We start from the raw sequence: 18,439 nt of genomic DNA on the forward strand, positions 1-18,439 counted from the left end.
GAACTCGGGTTTCTCCATTCAAGAAATATTTACTGGGCAACTACTATGTGCTAAGACTAAATGACAGGTGTATAGGGACGAAAAAGGCCGACAGGCCCCTAACCTGAGAGTTCACAACTCTTTTGGATAAAACAGAGAAATAAGTAATTACAGAGTCACAATCTCTAACCTGTAATTCCCACCTCCCGAAAAACATTTCTTTTTCATGAGTTGAGCCCTCATTCATTTGTCGGCAAAACAGAACCTCGAAAGATTTTGGTTATGAACCTATGAGAAAAGAGTTTATTTCTGGAACACAATCTGACCTCAATATGATTTGAAATCAGGAGAGAAATGGCTCTATGGAAAGAACACTATATTATAATTAAAATTGTTCTGAAAAAATGGTAGAAATAGGATGAGATAATGTACGTTCAATCTTGAATTTGCCCCTCTCAAAAGTATTTCTTTTATGTGTCTTGAAACTAACTTTCTATTGGTGTCTTGTCTGCCTTTCAACATATTGTCTTGTCTGCCTGTTGAATGTATACAGATATATACATATACAGATATTGCGCCGGTTTGAATGTATTGTGTCCCCCAGAAAAGGCCATATTCTTTGACACGATCTTGTGCGGGCAGACCTATCAGTGTTGATTAGTTTGTAACTCTTTGAGTGTTTCCGTGGAGATGCGCCCCACCCAACTGTGCCTGATGACTCTGATTGGATAATTTCCATGGAGGCGTTACCCCACCCATTCAGGGTGGGTCTAAATTAAATCACTGGAGCCGTATAAATGAGCTGACACACAGAAGTAACTCAGTGCAGCTGAGAGTGACATTTTGAAGAGGAGCTACAGCCAAGAGGGACACCTTGAAGAACGCACTGGGACTGAGAGAGGAGCTTCAGCTTACAGAGACATTTTGGAGACGGCCTTTGAAAGCAGACTCTTGCTCCAGAGAAGCTAAAAGAGGACAAATCCCCCAAGAGCAACTGAGAGTGTCATTCTGAAGAGGAGTTGTGGCCTAGAGAGGAACGTCCTGGGAGAAAGCTGTTTTGAAACCAGAACTTGGAGCAGACGCCAGCCACGTGCCTTCCCAGCTAACAGAGGTTTTCCGGACGCCATTGGCCATCCTCCAGTGAAAGTACCCAATTGTTGATGCCTTACCCTGGACGCTTTATGGCCTTAAGACTGTAACTGTGTAACCAAATAAACCCCCTTTATAAAAGCTGATCCATTTCTGCTGTTTTGCATTCCAGCAGCGTTAGCAAACTAGAACAGATGTATACGTATATATACATACATACATTCCTGGAGTCCCAAAAGAAAAAAGAGAAAAACCTCTTTGCAGCAAGGTTCAAAGCTTTAGTTCTGTAACGACTGTAAAGAAACCTGGACCTTAAAAGGAAACTGCCCCTGGAGTTTCCCGGAGGCAGCAGAAGGCTGCCAGGGGGCTGCCTCTGGAAAAGGCAAAGACATTCCCCGATTGTCCGGATCACAGCTTTAAGTGAAATAGATCTAATAATTGGAAGTAATTAAAAGCAGGGCGTAGAAACTCCCAAATCCCACCACCCTGATACAAAACTTGTAAATCCAACTTCGACAAGATAATCTCTTTCTTTCTGTCTCACCTATCACTTCCCCCAAGGCCTAAGCACCTAAGGAGCTATGAGGGAAGGGCTGGGTGCAGAAAGATGGGGGAGCTGTGGTTTAAAATTCTTTTTCCTTACCAGTTCTGGAAATTAAAAATGATAGGCATAGACTCCCCCTCCCCAGCCCCGAGGATCTGGGGGAAGGTGCGGATGTGTTGGACACCCTCAGCTGGACTGGTGTTGATGTTGTCACAAACATTGGGACTGGCGGTTTGATGTGCTGAGCCCTCGTTCACGGTACTTGCCCTTATGAAGCTCGTTACCGCAAAGGAGAGTCTAAACTTGCATGTAATTGTGCCTAAGAGTCTCCCCCTGAGTACCTCTCTGTTGCTCACATGTGGCCCTCTCTCTCTCTCTAACTGAGCCATCTCGACAGGTGAACTCGCTGCCCTCCCCCCTACGTGGGACCCGACTCCCAGGGTTGTAAATCTCCCTGGCAATGCAGAATATGACTCCCGGGGATGAATGTGGACCCGGCATCGTGGGACTGAGAGTATCTTCTTGACCAAAAGGGGGATGCAAAATGAGACGAAATAGTTTCAGTGGCTGAGAGATTTCAAATGGAGTCGAGAGGTCACTCTGGTGGACACGAGAGGTCCCTCTGGTGGACATTCTTATGCACTATATAGATAACACCTCTTAGGTTTTAATGTATTGGAATAGCTAGAAGTAAATACCTGAAACTACCAAACTCCAACCCAGCAGTCTGGACTCCTGAGGACAATTATATAACAATGCAGATTACAAGGGGTGACAGTGTGATTGTGAAGACCTTGTGGATCACACCCCCTTTATCTACTGTATGGATGAGTGGAGGAATGGGGATAAAAACTAAAGGACAAATGGGGTGGGATGGGGGGATGATTTGGGTGTTCTTTTTTCACTTTTATTTTTTATTATATGGTCTGGTTCTTTCTGATGTAAGGAAAATGTTCAGAGATAGACTGTGGTGACGAACGCATCACTATGTTATCATACTGTGGACAGTGAATTGTATACCATGGATGATTGTATGGTGTATGAATGTATTTCAATAAAACTGAATTTAATTAAAAAAAATGTCTCTGTAAGCTGAAGCTCCTCTCTCAGTTCCAGTGCACTCTTCAAAGTGTCCCTTTTGGCAGTAGCTCCTCTTCAAAATGTCACTCTCAGCTGCACTGAGTTCCTTCTGTTTGTCAGCTCATTTATATGACTCCAGTGATTTTATTTAGACCCTCCCTGAATGTATGGGGTAACACCTCCATGGAAATTATCCAATCAGAGTCATCACCTACAGTTGGGTGGGGCGCATCTCCACGGAAACACTCAAAGAATTACAATCTAATCAACACTGACATGTCTGCCCACACAAGATTACATCAAAGATAATGGCGTTTTGGGGGACATAATACATTCAAACCGGCACAGTATGATTCTAAAGAATCAGTTGAAAAAAAATTTCAGGATGTGAGAGGCTTCTTCTTAAATCATTTAAAGAAAATCCCACAATTAGGCCTAAGTATATTTGTCGATTGAGTATGTGATAAAGGTGGCATCTCAAACAGATGAGAAGACGGAAAATCCAACATATGATGTTGCAGCAAGTGAGTAGACATCCAGGAACAACAACAACAACAAAAAACATTGGGTCATACCTCAAATCATGGACTAGGGCAAATACCAAGTGGGCCAAAGAAATAAATGCAAAAAGACTGACAATTCAAAGGAGGATGGGCGAAGATATGCCCCCTAATTCATAGTGAGTGATACCATTGGTTAACACCCAAAACTCACACAACATGAGGGTCCGGCAAGTCTGAGGAAACCAGACACCTCCAGAAAACACTCACTTTGCTGTTCACATCACTGCCACTGGCTTGTAATACACTTGCGGCAATGGTAGCCAGGCCATGATGGCACAGCACCGTAGGTAGGGCACCCAGATAAGGGCTCACCGGGCAGCTGGGCCTGGTGTTGCCCTAACCTTTGCAAGCACTCTGGTCTGAGTACATTAATCTGAACAGGCTCATGGGGCATCCTGACACACATTAACCAAACTCACCAGAGACGGATGATGAGTTAGAAAGCTAAATCCTTAATTTGCAGGGGGCGATGCTCCTTTCCAGTGACAGAAAACTCATGTCTACAATCCAGGGCAACCCCCTCTAAAGATCATAATACCTGGGAAACCAAATTAGTCAGCAGACAATGGACTAATCAGAGGGGTAGTGGAAAAAAACGGTGAGGTCTGAAGAGCCATAAAAATTATCACAAGACAGGCAGTGTGCTAATCATGTTACATACACACATTGCATTATTTAATACTCATTTGACCATTTACTCAACAGATATTTACTGAATGCTTAGTATACGAGAGGCCCTGAGTACTGGGGATATGTTAGTTGTGATGCTGGAGAGCCCCTGGGGGTTCTGAGAGGTCCAGACCTCAACCAGGGGGGCTGACACTGTGAGGGTTCTTGACTTAGCCACAGGAAAGAATTCAAGGACTGGTCAGTGTGTACAGCCAAGAAAAGTTTAATGCGTAGCAAAAATACACGCTGGAAGGAGGTGAGTGGTGGTGTTCTCCAAGGGAGGAGAAGCACTCCCCAGGGACTGGGACTCCTGTATTATAAAGACATGGAGGGGCCCTTCCCCTTTTGGTTATGCTAATGAGGAACAGATGAGCTGCACCTTTCCTTGGTTCTTTTCAGCCAGGATCTGACCTGAGTGAGGAGTACGTGTGTACGCGTGTTCATGCCAAAAGGAACTTCCTGTTATGGCTGTTAGGATCACTCTCCCCCTCCCTCTCTCCCTATGTGCCCCAAGTGGACCAAATAGACAAGATCCCTGCTCTGGAGTTTATATTCTATTGGGCTCAAGAGACAATACACAAATGAACGTATACAATGGTCCGGTGATGATGAGTACTGGTGAGGAAAACAAACTAGCCCCTGCTTGGGGTGTTGCCGGGAGGGACCCCTTCCCAAGACAGGCTTTTCCAGAAGACACAAACGACTGACTCACAGGGGCTTTCAGAGAAAATGGAACCATGGTCAGCCTGGTAGAGACAGCTTATCAGAATGGATAAACACACCATACTAATCGGTGTATATCTGCCCCCCACTCTGTAAGACACACAAACACTCTCAAAGTAAAATGAAAACTTAAATCAGCCAATGAGAACATGTCCTCGCTTCCTTCCACATTTGCCCTGCATAAGCTTCTTCTTTCCCTGCCTTGGGCACAGCTCCCTTCTGCTTCCTGAACTGGGTGCTGCCAGATTCATGAATGGCTCAATAAAGCTGTGAGAGCCTAAATTGCACGAAAAGGTTTTCTTCTACCAAGCACCAAGGGGAGAAATAAAGCTAGGTGAGGGAGAAAGGAAACGCCTGGGTGGATGGCAGGAGATGAAGCACAGCCAGCCATTATTATTCCCATTTTGCAGACCAGGAGGCTAAGCTATAGAGAAATGACTTGGCAGTTCTCATGATCTGTAATAATTATCTGTAATTTCTCTCAGATTCACACAGAAGGTAATGAAGCCCAGAGGGGTTAGGCAAGAAGTCCAAAGTCACACACTGAGTCACCGGGGTTTAGTAAACGGTCCGGCGGGCTTGAGCCCAGGTCTTCCGGGTCTCTGCTGCAAAGCGCTGCTCCGCCGGCTTCCTTCCTGCCCCTCAGCAGCCTGTCCCGTGTGGTCAGGCTCAGCGACACTTCACCTCTTCCTGGGCCGAAGTCCAAGAAAAATGTCTCTTCCGTCGAGTGGGCCTTTTCTAGGCTCCAGGCACGGCACTTCGATGGAAGGAGTGGTGGTCAAGCACGCAGAATCTGGCGCCAACCCACCTAAGATCAAATCCCACCTCTTCCTCCAGCTTGCTTGGGCAGTTTGCGCAACCTGTGTCTCCCTCAGCTTCTCCACAGGCCTGTTCACCTGATAAGTTTGGAGTGAGGAAACCACTTAGCACGACGCCTGATCCAGACAAGAAACGCGGTGGTTCAGGCTTCGCGGTCTTGAGGGTTAAAGGATCGGCCAGCTTAAGGTCGGACTGTGTGACAGTTTCACAGCCATGAGCCCTTCAGGGGAACCTCTTCGGACACCAGGACCCACATTCTAGGCTACCAGACCACGGCCGCCCCGTTAGGGCAGTTTATGGAACCCCAAGCCCGCAGGCATGCATTAACGTTTCCACGTCTCAGCTGGGGAAACTGAGGCTCGGGAGGTTAGACAGCTTGCCCCGCAAAAAGAGCCAAATAGAGCAGGACGAGTTCTGACGCCCTGGGCGGAGAGCCTGGCAGAACCGATCGCGCGTCCCGACTACTCTCTGCAGCCCCTGCAGGCGATCCCGGGCACTCGTCGGCTGCCGGCGCTCGGCTCTGTCTTCCGCCCCGACGCAGGCTCCGGGCCCTCCCGTTACTCCCCGAGCACACACTGGGGACCTCGTGGCTTCCTTTAGGAGACCTCGGACCGCTCCCCGCCAGCACCGCCCTGCCGCAGCTCCTCCGGCCGCCCACCCCCGATCCCGCTTCGCTCAGTCCTCGGGCGAGAGGCGAGGTCGCCGCGGGCCAGCTGCCGCTCCCGCGCGCCCGGCGGCCGCCAGGTGGGAGTCGGGCCGGCAGCAGCCACGCCTGGTGGCGGAGGAGCGGGCGCGACATGCAAATGACGAACTGCTCTTCAGACAGGGGCAGACGGGAGCAACGGGACTGTACACATTCTCTTTAAAATGTAGAGAATCCCAAGTTCTGGCCGAGAGACCGACGCTTTGCATCCACAGGAGTGGGCGGAAAACAAAGGAAGTGAGACCCGGAGTAAGCGGCAGGGTTCCAGCCGCGGGTTGAATATGCGCGACAGAGGGAGGGCAGCGGCGAGGCAGAGGACGCGAGCATCGCTTCTCGGCCTTTTGGCTAAGATCAAGTGTAGTATCTGTTCTTATCAGTTTAATATCTGATACGTCCTCTATCCGAGGACAACATATTAAACGGATTTTTGGAGCTGGGAGTCGGAATAGGAGCTTGCTCCGTCCACTCCACGCATCGACCTGGTATTGCAGTGCTTCCGGGAACGGTGCACCCTCCGGGGACAAAGTTTGTTGAACATCAGCAGAGTTGGTTCTACCGTGTTTTTCATGCTTCAGAAACTTTTGCCTTATGTACTTGATACGCTTTCTTTATCTGAAACAGCTTCTTGGTGAGAGAAACCATAGCATGTTCTTTTTCCTTAGCACATCAAATGGCTTCTGTTCTTGTGTTTTCTTTCTGGTCCCTAGATGTTCCTGTGGTTAAACGACCAACTGGTGACTCTCTACCAGTGCTCAGAGAGCTTTTCTCTTTTTCTCTCTCTCTTTTTCTCCCGTCTCTCTATCTTTCTTTCTTTTTAACCCTTGTTCACCTTTGTCAGGCAGATGTCATTTCTGTCTCATACCGTTAGATGCTGCGCATCCCTGTCTGGCCCCCCCACCCCCGCTTTTTCTTTCTTTGACCCATTTGTTTTTTTAATTATTAGAGAAGTTGTAGGTTTACAGAAAAGTCATGCATAGAATACATAAAACCCAGAGTTCCTACACTCCACCCTATTATGAACACTTTGCACTAGAGTGATACATTTGATACAATTCATGAAAGAACATTTTTGTAACTATACTATTAACTATATAATCCATTTTATACAATAGGGTTCACTGTGTTGTACAGTCCTATGTTTGTACAGTACTATGTGTTTTGTTTTTTATTTTTACTCTAGGAACATACATACAACCTAAAATTTCCCCTTCTTAACCACATTCACATATGTAAGTCAGTGGTGTTAATTACATTCACAGTGTTGTGCTACCATCACCAGCATGCATTACCAAAACTTGACCATCAACACCCTGGAGCATTTTATCAAAGGGGAAATGGAAGCCTGAAGAAGCAACCGGCTCAAGGTCAAGGTCATACAGAGCAGGGCCCTGCTGAGTCTAGACCTGGGTCTCTGATCCTCCCTGGGGGGCTTTTGTCAGGAGACCCCCGCCCCCAACCCAGCCTGCTTGTCTGGCCCCATTCAGGGCGGGCGCGGTGTTGGAGACCAGCTCTGGCCCTGGGCTTGCTGGATAGCGGGAGCCAGGACACTCTCTTCGGCCTTCCCGGGGCTCTGCGACCTTGGACCCTCATGCCCTCCTTCCCTCTGTTCTACTCACCTTTTCCATCTGTGAAAAATAAAACATGCTAAGTCCTCGGCTGCCTTCCTCAGTGAGATGTTCAGTCACCCCTGGAATGCTCCAGATGAAAGATGGTTTCTGCTTTCAGCAAAGAGCCAGGACTCCTGGGTTCCAGCCCCATTTGGCCAAGGGGTCCCCTTGGACCACTTTGTGCTTTGATTTCCGTATCTTTAAAATGGGAACGATAATAGGACTTTCCTCCTTGCATTGTCAGAATGATCAAATGAGTTAATATGTATGTAAAACACTTAGAATAGTGCCTGGCACACACTAGGCTGGCCCCTTTTTAAACCGCTCCCCAACTCCTACAGTCTTGTCTGTCCTCAGGAAATCCCTTCTGTCCTCATCTCCTTAGCCCTAAAGATTCTCTCTTTGCTGAAACCCGTCTGCCTTGAGGCACGGTTTCCCCGCAGATTTATCAAGCGGGAGCTGTTTCCCCCCTAAATTGACCTTTGAATCTCAGGCCTTCATTCTCTGCTACTCATGACCTACCCACCCCAGTTTGTTCAGATCCATTCCTTGAAGGTTTTAATTTCTAACTTCTTTGGCTTTCTTTAACGTGACTTCTGTCCTAACATCTGAGGAATTCAATATCCGCAAAGAAAAGATGGCTCCCGCCCTGGAACCGAAGGAAAAGAAGGAGCTCCTTGCTTAGTTCGTGATATATTTATTTGATCTTTGAACCTGATTCCAACCTTGGGAATTAATCCTAGGATGAACTAGTGGGAAGGGGGATGATATGTGGGGCAGCATGTGACTCAGGAGGAGAGCAGAGACATATATACCTCTGATACTAAGGTGGCCCCGCAGGAGACCAGATTCAAATAACCACCATGAACTCGGGTTTCTCCATTCAAGAAATATTTACTGGGCAACTACTATGTGCTAAGACTAAATGACAGGTGTATAGGGACGAAAAAGGCCGACAGGCCCCTAACCTGAGAGTTCACAACTCTTTTGGATAAAACAGAGAAATAAGTAATTACAGAGTCACAATCTCTAACCTGTAATTCCCACCTCCCGAAAAACATTTCTTTTTCATGAGTTGAGCCCTCATTCATTTGTCGGCAAAACAGAACCTCGAAAGATTTTGGTTATGAACCTATGAGAAAAGAGTTTATTTCTGGAACACAATCTGACCTCAATATGATTTGAAATCAGGAGAGAAATGGCTCTATGGAAAGAACACTATATTATAATTAAAATTGTTCTGAAAAAATGGTAGAAATAGGATGAGATAATGTACGTTCAATCTTGAATTTGCCCCTCTCAAAAGTATTTCTTTTATGTGTCTTGAAACTAACTTTCTATTGGTGTCTTGTCTGCCTTTCAACATATTGTCTTGTCTGCCTGTTGAATGTATACAGATATATACATATACAGATATTGCGCCGGTTTGAATGTATTGTGTCCCCCAGAAAAGGCCATATTCTTTGACACGATCTTGTGCGGGCAGACCTATCAGTGTTGATTAGTTTGTAACTCTTTGAGTGTTTCCGTGGAGATGCGCCCCACCCAACTGTGCCTGATGACTCTGATTGGATAATTTCCATGGAGGCGTTACCCCACCCATTCAGGGTGGGTCTAAATTAAATCACTGGAGCCGTATAAATGAGCTGACACACAGAAGTAACTCAGTGCAGCTGAGAGTGACATTTTGAAGAGGAGCTACAGCCAAGAGGGACACCTTGAAGAACGCACTGGGACTGAGAGAGGAGCTTCAGCTTACAGAGACATTTTGGAGACGGCCTTTGAAAGCAGACTCTTGCTCCAGAGAAGCTAAAAGAGGACAAATGCCCCAAGAGCAACTGAGAGTGTCATTCTGAAGAGGAGTTGTGGCCTAGAGAGGAACGTCCTGGGAGAAAGCTGTTTTGAAACCAGAACTTGGAGCAGACGCCAGCCACGTGCCTTCCCAGCTAACAGAGGTTTTCCGGACGCCACTGGCCATCCTCCAGTGAAAGTACCCAATTGTTGATGCCTTACCCTGGACGCTTTATGGCCTTAAGACTGTAACTGTGTAACCAAATAAACCCCCTTTATAAAAGCTGATCCATTTCTGCTGTTTTGCATTCCAGCAGCGTTAGCAAACTAGAACAGATGTATACGTATATATACATACATACATTCCTGGAGTCCCAAAAGAAAAAAGAGAAAAACCTCTTTGCAGCAAGGTTCAAAGCTTTAGTTCTGTAACGACTGTAAATAAACCTGGACCTTAAAAGGAAACTGCCCCTGGAGTTTCCCGGAGGCAGCAGAAGGCTGCCAGAGGGCTGCCTCTGGAAAAGGCAAAGACATTCCCCGATTGTCCGGATCACAGCTTTAAGTGAAATAGATCTAATAATTGGAAGTAATTAAAAGCAGGGCGTAGAAACTCCCAAATCCCACCACCCTGATACAAAACTTGTAAATCCAACTTCGACAAGATAATCTCTTTCTTTCTGTCTCACCTATCACTTCCCCCAAGGCCTAAGCACCTAAGGAGCTATGAGGGAAGGGCTGGGTGCAGAAAGATGGGGGAGCTGTGGTTTAAAATTCTTTTTCCTTACCAGTTCTGGAAATTAAAAATGATAGGCATAGACTCCCCCTCCCCAGCCCCAAGGATCTGGGGGAAGGTGCGGATGTGTTGGACATCCTCACCTGGACTGGTGTTGATGTTGTCACAAACATTGGGACTGGCAGTTTGATGTGCTGAGCCCTCGTTCACGGTACTTGCCCTTATGAAGCTCGTTACCGCAAAGGAGAGTCTAAACTTGCATGTAATTGTGCCTAAGAGTCTCCCCCTGAGTACCTCTCTGTTGCTCACATGTGGCCCTCTCTCTCTCTCTAACTGAGCCATCTCGACAGGTGAACTCGCTGCCCTCCCCCCAACGTGGGACCCGACTCCCAGGGTTGTAAATCTCCCTGGCAATGCAGAATATGACTCCCGGGGATGAATGTGGACCCGGCATCGTGGGACTGAGAGTATCTTCTTGACCAAAAGGGGGATGCAAAATGAGACGAAATAGTTTCAGTGGCTGAGAGATTTCAAATGGAGTCGAGAGGTCACTCTGGTGGACATTCTTATGCACTATATAGATAACACCATTAGGCTTTGATGTATTGGAATAGCTAGAAGTAAATACCTGAAACTACCAAACTCCAACCCAGCAGTCTGGACTCCTGAGGACAATTATATAATAATGCAGATTACAAGGGGTGACAGTGTGATTGTGAAGACCTTGTGGATCACACCCCCTTATCTAGTGTATGGATGAGTGGAGGAATGGGGATAAAAACTAAAGGACAAATGGGGTGGGATGGGGGGATGATTTGGGTGTTCTTTTTCCACTTTTATTTTTTATTATATGGTCTGGTTCTTTCTGATGTAAGGAAAATGTTCAGAGATAGATTGTGGTGATGAATGCATCAGTATGTTATCATACTGTGGACGGTGGATTGTATACCATGGATGATTGTATGGTGTGTGAATGTATTTCAAGAAAACTGAATTTAATAAAAAAAAATTGTATAGTGAAAAAAAATGATAGGCATAGAGAAAAATGCTGCAAAATTGGCTATGATTGTTAAAATTATTATTATTATTTATGATGTATATATTTCCCCTGTACCACCATACATTTTAGGAATTGATTTTCTACAGAATGCCTCATTGCAGACCACTATAGGGGAATTCTGCCTCCATTGTAGAGGGATCAAAGTCGTCTTAACGGGGCAGACAATATGGTCCCCTGTAAAAATACCCTCACTTCAGAGGGTCATGGCTACAAAATAGTATATGCTTCCAGGAGGGCACAAAAAAATCTCATCCACCATCAGAGAGTTGGAGCAGGTGGGGAGAATAATACCCACCCATAGCCCTTCAAGAGTCCTGTATGGCCAGGAAGTGGTGCATGACAGTAGATTATCGGGAGTTAAACAAGGTAACACCACTGTTGTATGCCACAGTCCCAAATGTCACTGATTTATTACAAGAAATTAGTACCCAATTGTGTGAATATCATTTTGTATTGGGTCTTGCTAATGCTTTCTTTAGTATCTCCCTGGGAAAATCAAGCCAGGCTGCATTTGCCTTCTCCGGTGGAGGCCAACAACAGACTTTTACTGTGCTTCCCCAAGGCTACGTACATAGCCCTACCATCTGCCAGTCTCGTGGCAAAGGACGTGGCAAAGTGGAAAAGTCCTGCAAGTGTAACTCTTTTTCACCAAGAAGTAACCCTCTTTAAGTCGCAATGTGTCCCTGTGCCACAAATGCCAAAGCTATTAATGGCTTTCTTTGGGTTGTTGGGGTCTTGGAGACTTTTGTTCCTCACTTAACCCAAATATTAAAACTTTGTATGTCTTGATTAGGAAAGGCTATCCCTGGAAAAGGAACACCTCCAAATAGGCTGCGTTTAAAAAGGCAAAAGGAACATAGCATAGGCACAAGCACTGCTGGGTGGAGATCCAGCCCTGCCCTGTGAATTGGAGGTAGCCAGCACTACTTTTGGCTTTGGCTGGGGTCTGTGGTGATGCAACGTTCTAAACGAATGCCCCTTGGCTTTTGGTCATGATTATGGAAACGGACAGAACTGAGATACGGCCCCCTAAAAAAAGCAATTGTGTGCTGCATACAATGCCTTACTGCAAGTGGAGGGACTGACACAAAAATGCCCAGTCACCTTAAAAGCAGCCATCTCTATTCAGGGCTGGATAACTGACACAGCTCCTAAGCCACACTCTGGCAGTGGCCAGCTGAGCACGCTGGCCAAGTGGAGAGCCTACCTGCTACAGTGCAGCATTTTCAATGCCAGCCCTCTGAATGCAGAAATGCACGCGATTCTCAGACTGGTGCCCTGTGTAGAGAATTCAACGGCTAAGGCTGCTGCACCTGAGGTAGCTGTTGAAATGACAAGAATTGTGGAAAGACAGCTGGGACTCCTGCCAAGGACAATAGGTAAGTAGTGTTGCCAGCAGCTAGGGACCATCACTAAAGAGTGCCCTTCATGCTCCCTGGGTTGACCACATAGGCTACCACACCAGATGGGACGTATCGACTGCATCGGTCCCTTTCTGTCTCGAGGTATGCTTTTACTGTTGTAGACATGGCTACTGGACTTTTGTTAGCTTTCCTGGTGGGGAAGGCGAACCAGCTGGCCACCATCAGCTGTTTGGAAAGGGTGTGCACTCTGTATGGCATATCTCACAAATAGACAGTGATTGGGGGACACCCTTCATTCAACAAAGGGCCCAAGCATAGGCTGTGGACTATAAAACCTCTACAACAAAAAGGTTTTATCAGACCCTGTGCCAGTTTGGATGTACTCTGTCCCCCAAAACGCCATTATCTTGGATGCAATCTTGTGGGAGCAGGCTTATTAGTGTTGATTAGGTTGAAACCTATTGGTTCAGTGTTTCCATGGAGATGTCACTCAATCAACTGTGACGATTTCCATGGAGGTGTTGCCCCACCCATTCAGGGTGGGTCTTCATTGGATCACTGGAGTACTTTAAAAAGAGCCACACAGGCTCAGATGCAGAGCAGCTGTGAGTGACATCTTGGAGAGCAACTTAGAGAGTCAGCTTGAAGATGGCCGTTGAAAGCAGACTTTTGCTCTAGAGAAGCTAAGAGAGGACAAGCACCCCAAGAGCACCATTTTGAAGAATGCACAGGAACTGAGAGAGAGGAGCTAGAACTCAACCTGGGATCAGCAGATGCCAGCTATGTGCCCTCTCAGTTTACAGAGGTTTTCCTGGACACCACTGACCTTCTTTCTTCCTTGGTATATTGTTGACGCCATAGCTTGGACACTTTTATGGCTTTCAGACTGTAAATTTGTAACCAAATAACCCCCCTTTATAAAAGCCAATCCATTTCTGGTATTTTGCATAACGGGCTGCACTAGCAAACCAGAACACACACGAATCCCCCTGAACTCCACACCAAGAGTTGCAACCCCAGCTCCTATTGAAATGCTAATGGCGGGACCGATGCCAGCATTGAGAATCCCAGTTAAAGGGCCAGCCGCTTTACAGCCTAAGTGGGGAAAGAGTACTTTGTCGTTGCCTGTGCCTCAGACCGTACAAAATGGAGGAAAACAAGGCCAAATGGCCTTCGTGCTGGCCTGTGCAGCCACGTTGATTAGGAATCCCTTGTATGTTGATTAGGAAAGGCAATCCCTGGGAATGTGACACTTCCCAAGAGGCTGTGTTTAAAAAGGCAAAAAGGGCAACAGCACAGGCACAAGCACTGGGGAATAAGGAGTTACCCAGATACTGTAAAAAGACCTAAATGCCTGCTAAAATGTTTATCACCAATCCGGAGCCTCTATTCCCATGGGAACATTACGCATAACTACAGGGACCCTTCTTATGCCCAGATTAACAATTTAACCTCTGGTATTTAAAACCTCCCCATAATGTTCCTCTGCCTGGTACCTTGTCAACTAATGGAAGCCTAGCATGTACATTGGTAGATCAGCAGGTATTACCCCTTACTGTTCTCCATAAAGATCTCTCTTTTCACCTAGCAAACACCTTCTTACCGTAGGCTTCAGAAACTGATGCCCACAAACAGACCCAATGTAAGGTTTGAATGGATTTGCCATCCTCGGGCACTACCGGCCTTCCTTGGACTGTGACCCCGGTGAATTGAACTGCATGGAATACTCTGCTGGCCTGGCAGAATTCAGCAATTATCAGTAGACCCCTTGTCTAAATGATTTAATACCCTTTCTTGGCCATGGCATCATCTCTTTGTGAAGTTGTTATGTGTGTAGGGGGGACTTCTAGTATTCTGTTTTCTATGGACACAATGTCTGTCCTACGGTCATCATAGTCTGCTGCGTAGGGGTGGATTGTGGGGACCCAGGGCCTGGGGCCTGCCCCTCCATAGTGATTTCACAGGGCCACCTACTTGACCGGGACAGACATTAGAAGTCATCAGACCTCCCCAAGGAGGGTGGGGAGGGGAAATGTATTTAATCAAAGCATTGAAACCGCCCCTCATCACTGTTGATAACAAATCTCCACAGCCTTGTGTCACAAGACCCTGCCCAAACTCAGTTCTCTCACCCTCCATGTCCTAACCCTTATAAACCACCCCCTGGCACCCTCCTGTTTTTGTTTTGTGAATCACTAACCTCCATCTTTTGCAGCACGCTGCCATGCAACAAACCATATCTCCTGTAGGTAAGTCCTATTGAACTCATGTCTAATTCAATGCCTGGCATGTTCTTCACTCTTGGGGCTAAGCTGAGTTGGAATAAGAAGTTGTTGCAATTGCCTACGTGGCAGAGGTGACCGGCCTAGAAGATTCAGGACAGAGAGGAGACAGAGTGAGCGGGACTTGGTGGTGAGACCTGGGCCAGAGGAGGACGGAGGAGTCTAGGAAGGCCCAGGTGTCTGGCTTGAGCAACTGGGCAGATGGCAATGCCATTTACAGGACAAGGGACACTGGAGCAGGAGGAGGCTAAGGGGCAGGGAGAGAATGGGGAGCTCAGCTGGGAGATATTCATGTGAAGATGGAGAGAAAGAGAAGAGGAGCCCTGTGGAACATGAACATTTTTGCAGCATGAACATCCCAAGGTCAAACGGGACAGTGATGTGTCAAGAAGGAAACAAGACCTCTCTGTAATTGTGTCTGAACACAGACAAAAACCAAAATGTTTTCCAAATAACTGAAAGGAAAAACGTCCTCCTCTCCTGGCTAATGGGAGTGACTGCTTTTGGTTTTGTAGCTGATTATAGCTTTAGCCTCATCTAGACTTCCCTTTCAGGTAAGATTAAGATGACCAGATCATAGCCTTGTCCCCACTTCCTGCCAACACCCAAATCAGAGAAAGCCCTGCTTCTCTGAGCCCTCCACCAATCGACCACCACAAACCCAAATTCCTTAAGAACATTCCAGCACGCTCTTACTGATACAAGCTATAGTTCTCCATGCTGTACATTCTCCCTGTCTGCACGGAGTTGTAAACCCAGCTTGTTCAACTACAGGTGGGTCTCGGGTGGTCTTTGGCTGAAGCGAACTGACAACAGAGTTCAGCACCCACTCCTACAGAAGACAGGAGATGAGGGCAAGCCTCAGACCACTTCGGGTGGTCCGTGGGTAGGGTGTGATTGCCCAGGCAACAAAAAGGGAGGGAGGTGGGCCCAGGAAAGGCTCCTGAGGATCCCACCTTCACGGGATAGTGGGAGGAGAGAACTGAAGCGAAAGAGATGGAGAAGCAGCATGTGAAGAGACGGGGTGAAAACCAGGAGACCTGATTGTCCTAGAAGGCAAGAAAAGCAAAGACTCGAGGGAGGAAAAGGGAGTGGCCCTCAGGGTCCAGGGGCTGAGAGGACAAAGGGAATGAGGATGGCCAGGGGATGGGGTTCCAGGAGGAGCACCCCGGGGTGGGGGTTAGGTGAGAGACAGGGGCTGGGTGGCCCCGTTCGGGCTGCTCCTCTGTGCTCCGCCACCTATCTGGCTCCTCACCGTCTGACTGCTGGCCACACTGCTCCGAGGCCTCCTGACCCTCCTTCTCCATCACCTCTGAGCCAGGCCAGGCGGTGTGAGCTGTGGGTCCCGGAGAGGTGAGGGGGTGTCGGGATGCAGTCCATAGTGATTTGGCTTGAGCGGATTTCCCAGCAGCTCTGAACGGGAAAGGATGTGTGAGGATGCAGTGCAGGGGGTGGGGGGCGTGGGGGTGACGGGGGTCTGCAGCTCCCACTGCCTGCCTCCCGGGGGTCACACGGTGATGCCTGGAGCCAGAAATCCCCAGGACCCAGGAGCCCCAGAACTGGGACGCCACATGAGGCAGCACCTCCCGGCCTCCTCTTTCCCTTATGTTTTCTGCTGCTTTGGGTGAGTGGATTGGGCTTGCCATCGGCCCTGAGGAGACAAGCGGAGGGGGTGGGTCGGTACGGGGGGCTCTGCGGAGTTTCTAAAACTGGCTACACTGGGAGAATCATGATACAGTACTAAAGTACACTCCAGATGTTCTGAGTTGTGTTTATTTGCTTGTTTGTTTCAGATCAAGGATCCCTTGCCGGTTTGACAGGAGAGGGGAAGGTGCCAGAGGGATGGAAACAGAAGGCCCCGGGGCGTGAGTGCACCGTGAAGCGCAGGGGTCCAGGGCCGAGCCATCCAATCCCATCCCGCAGCATCCAGAAGCAGCGGCGGAGGAGCATCCGAACGGCCTGCTGCAGGCGCCTCCGAAGCGCCAGCTCGGAGACCGGACCCCGCCAGGTGCCATGCCCCGTTCTTCTGGGATGCCGCACACACCCTGAAATCAGAGACCTCGGACGGGGCTGCGCCCCCGGTAGGAGGAAGACAAGTGTCTGAGAATTCCAAGTGATGGCTGCGCCTGGGTGCTTTGGACTTGCGTTCGGGGACCAGCAGGCCAGAAGAGCGGTCGCTACTGACTCCGAAACGACGATGGACCCTAATCATGGAAAGAGGTGGGGCTGCTCTTAGCCAATGGGGCAGGGGGAGCCCGTTTGGAACTCAGGGGATCCCTGTGAGCCCCACTCGTGACAGACAGTGGCTGGAGAAGGGTGTGGCCGGCAGGGCCCGGGACGCCCTGGGAACGGAGGTTTGGGGCCCAGCACCAGGGCCGCTCCCTAGATCAGCAGAGGTGACTGCTGAGGATGAGGCGGGATTTAGAATAGCGGGGACAGGGGGCGGGTAGTGCGTGGCCGTGGGACCAAGCGCAGCACCAGGGACTGCAGCTGGCTGCATTAACCCCTTCTTCTAAGTTGCCTCTCAGGAAGACAGGCCCCCGTGGAACTGTGTGGCTCAAGGGGAGGACTGTGGCAGCCAAGGAGGTGCCCTGCAGCCCCAAGGAGGGTGGATGGCTGGTGGCATCCGGCCCTTGCTGCCTTCGGGCTCTGCCTCGGCTTTCTCCCAGGCCACAGTCTTCCCGGTGGACCCCAACCCTGAGCACGGAGGGGATCCTACAGCCCGATCACTCCCACCCTACCCAATGTGACCACGGGCCCCTCTGACCGGCAGCCTTTGTTTCACAGCCTCCCTTGGACCGGCCCAAACTTTGTCAGATTGCATGGCGGTCTGAGGCTCTCACTGCCCATTCCTGCTCCCTCTGCCTTTCCATCTTTCAAAGCATCACCCTGCAACCAACCCCTTGCCCTCCTCACCTCATCTCAGCACCTTCTTCCCAGATGACCCACTGGCCCTCTAGGACTCAAAATCCATTAGTCAACGTTTTATGAGACATTCATCGGTTTGGAAGTACACATTTAATTTCTGCACATGGTAGAAAAGAAACATCAGAAGCCGATGCAATCTGGGAAAAAACAGTTGCAAAGATATCAGGGGCAGGGCGTATCTCTGTGTTGTGTGAGACATCCTAGACCGTGACAAGAAAACACCCCATCACTCAATGGGAAAACGGGCAAAGATCACACAGTTCCCAGGAAAGAGAGTGAGTGTGGTTCTCCACATAAGAAAAGATGCACCTCCTAACTCTACCAAGAGAACCTCACGTGAAACCAGCAGTGAGCTAGGATGCAGACCCCGTGAGACCGGCAAGAACACAGGAGTCTGGCTCTTTGCTGCACCTCCTGCGAGAATGAAGACCGTGCTCAGCGAGCAGACGGTCGACGGACGTTCCAGAAAACGTCGACATCCCCCTGAAGGGACCTGCAGTTATCA

General features: G+C 48.5%; 1 non-coding gene across 1 annotated transcript; it reads left to right on the forward strand.

The window, feature by feature from the left end:
* The first annotated feature begins 6,494 nt into the window (after positions 1 to 6,494).
* On the forward strand, positions 6,495 to 6,685 carry LOC119515041. Its single transcript, XR_005212938.1, has one exon. It is a non-coding gene; the product is annotated as a U2 spliceosomal RNA (small nuclear RNA).
* Positions 6,686 to 18,439: the final 11,754 nt, after the last annotated feature.

The sequence above is a fragment of the Choloepus didactylus genome, chromosome 18 (genome assembly GCF_015220235.1).
Source record: "Choloepus didactylus isolate mChoDid1 chromosome 18, mChoDid1.pri, whole genome shotgun sequence".
Classification (NCBI taxonomy): Eukaryota; Metazoa; Chordata; class Mammalia; order Pilosa; family Megalonychidae; genus Choloepus; species Choloepus didactylus.